Source organism: Rutidosis leptorrhynchoides, chromosome 3 (genome assembly GCF_046630445.1).
Source record: "Rutidosis leptorrhynchoides isolate AG116_Rl617_1_P2 chromosome 3, CSIRO_AGI_Rlap_v1, whole genome shotgun sequence".
NCBI classification, from domain to species: Eukaryota; Viridiplantae; Streptophyta; class Magnoliopsida; order Asterales; family Asteraceae; genus Rutidosis; species Rutidosis leptorrhynchoides.
The window spans coordinates 119,700,334-119,703,497 of record NC_092335.1 but is presented as its reverse complement, the minus strand read 5'-3'; positions in this window follow the sequence as shown (position 1 = coordinate 119,703,497).

Below are 3,164 nucleotides of genomic sequence, written 5' to 3'. Positions count from 1 at the left end.
AACCTCTAAGTATGGAAGACCGAATGAGAGCCACACGCACGGGCCAAGGTCACGCCATTATTAAGCCAGATATTAATGCGCCAGATTATGAAATCAAGGGACAAATCCTACACATGGTAACTAATCAATGCCAATATAGTGGTACGCCAAAAGAAGATCCAAATGAACATCTTCGAACCTTTAATAGGATCTGTACTCTATTCAAAATCAGAAAAGTTGAGGATGAACATATCTATCTCATGTTATTTCCCTGGACTTTAAAGGGAGAAGCCAAAGATTGGTTAGAATTTTTACCTGAAGGGGCGATTGACACATGGGATGTTTTAGTTGAAAAATTTCTTAAACAATTCTTTCCGGCATCTAAAGCTGTGAGACTTCAAGGAGAAATTGTTACGTTCACGCAAAAGCCAAATGAAACTCTATATGAGGCGTGGACAAGATTCGGAAAATTGTTGAGAGGATGTCCTCAACACGGTTTAGATACTTATCAAATAGTACAAATATTCTACCAAGGATGCAATGTTTCTACACGAAAAGACATCGACATAACAGCTGGTGGTTCCATTATGAAGAAAACCGCAACTGAAGCTTATAAAATTATTGATAACACAGCCTCCCACTCACATGAGTGGCACCAGGAAAAAGATATTTTTCGTTCATCTAAAGTGGCTAGAGCCGGTTCTAGCCATGACTTTGATTCCGTGTCCGCAAAAATAGATGCTTTTAAGGGACGAATGGAAAAGATGACTAAAGATATTCACGCAATACGAATCAGTTGTGAGCAATGTGGTAGACCACACTTAATGAAAGAATGTCACATTGAGCAAACCATGGAACAACGTGAGAATGTTTCCTCCATGAACTAAAGACCGGGAAATAATTATCAAAATAATTATCAACCGCCAAGGCCAAACTTTAATCGAAATCAAAACATTCTTTACAATCCAAATGGGCCAAACAATAACTCGTACAACCAACAAGGTCCGAATAACCAACCAACTCAAAACAACACTTTCAATCAACAAAGACCTAGCTTGTATAAACCACCACAACAAACCGAAGAGAAAAAGCCAAATCTGGAAGAAATGATGGCAAAGCTAATGGAATCTCAAACACAATTTATTACATCTTAAACCCAAACAAATGAGAGGTTTGATCAGTCACTAAGAACTCAACAAGCTTCCATTTTGAATCTAGAAAAACACGTAGGTACTCTTGCTAGCATGATGAGTGAGAAGGAACAAGGAAAGCTACCGAGTAATACTGAAGTAAATCCTCGGAATGAGAATGTTAATATGGTATCAACAAATTCTGAAAAACCAACACCAGAAGATGGCAAGGTTTTTGATGTGAGTAACAATGAAGAAGTTACAACACCACCACCACCAACCGAGTATGTAAAGCCAGTGGTGGCACCCTACAGACCACCCATCCCGTTTCCAAGAAAAGGAGTTGAGTATGATCAAGTAATAGGTAATAAAGTTTGTGATACCTCTGGAAAGAAGAAGAAGAAGAATAAGAAAGTACAAGAAACAAAAATTGTAAAAATAAACCCGGTGAAGACAGTTCCACCAAAATTTCCACCCAGGTTCGGTGATTCGGGTGAATTTATTATTCCTTGTCTACTTAGTGATTGTGTCATGTATGATGCACTAGCAGATTTAGGTGCGAGTGTGAGTGTTATGCCTCTTTCATTATATAAGAGATTAGGAGTAGGTGAGTTAAGTCCAACAGAGATGAGTGTTCGACTCTTTGATCAAACCATTAGGCACCCAGTTGGAATTGCTGATAACCTACCCGTTCAAGTGGGTAATTTAACCTTTTTAGTTGAATTTATTGTCATTGACATAGAAGAGGACTCAAACATTCCTCTAATTTTAGGTCGACCATTCTTAGCGTCCACCGGGGCGTTATTTGATGTAAGAGAGGGTAGAATGACACTTAGTATTGATGACAAATCGATCACCTTTATGAGTCGAAAGTCTAAATCTCCACCAACCAAAACCGTTGAACCAACAAAAATGATTGGTAAGAACCATGTTGTTTTACCAACTCCAACGGTAGTGCTTAACAATAATAAAATGCCTAAGTGTGGGGAAAATGAAGTAACACCTAATGATGACCTGATAACAAAGAACCCCGTTGTTGATACAAAACTAAATGACCCCGTTATTAATAGTTCAATGAAGAAACTTATTAAACGGATTCGCTATGCTAGAACCAAGGGGAACTTTAAGTTATGTAACCGGTTAGTATCCAATCTATCGCCTAAAGAAAAGGCGAAACTAGTTGAATTTGTGGAAGTTACACAAGAATCCGACCAATGGCTTAAAGCAAAAGTCACAGATATGCAAGTTGATTATGGTCCAAGAGAAATTGACGATGAAGTTAATCACAATTTCGACACCACAGCTACCTAAGTGTGGGGAGATTCAAATGTTCTAAGAAATAATGCTGTCTAGAGTTAGTTGTTCTGTTCTCGTGTAGTTCCGAGAATGGAATCCGATTGGTCTTTTCCACTAGCAGACACTAAAGAACTAGTTTTCTTCCTCCATTCTGAATTTTTGTTTTGTAGGTTTTGTATGAAATTAATATGCATTTTTTAATTTAAGTTTTGTGTGATTTTAAAAACAAAATTTACTTTATTTCATTAAGTTTAAAAAAATGATTTCTAAAAATTCATCGTAAGTTGAAGACTAGGTCATGGAACCGAAATTACTTTACCCGAGGGCGGGGCGACAAATTTTGTTATCATTATTTTTAATATTATTGATCTAAAGTATACCAAAAAAATTAAAACAACTTAAAAATATTTTCTTTTAAAACAATAGCTTTAAAAACGACAAGTTGTAAATTTTTTCGAAGGACGGACTAGGTAAACATACCGAAACTACCTAAAGTTAAAGGAAACAAAATTTTAAAAAAATTATTCATTCAAATTGTTTTAATAAATAAAGGTTTTTGTATATATATATATATATATATATATATATATATATATATATATATATATATACACACACATATGTTTGTAGTTTATCTTATGTACAAAATAGGGTAAAATAGCGCACTTTCAAAGAATGGCATTAAAGTTCAGCAAAAGCTACTAATTTTGACGACAAGACGCAAAATATCAAATGTGATATAAAATAATCACTTTTCTA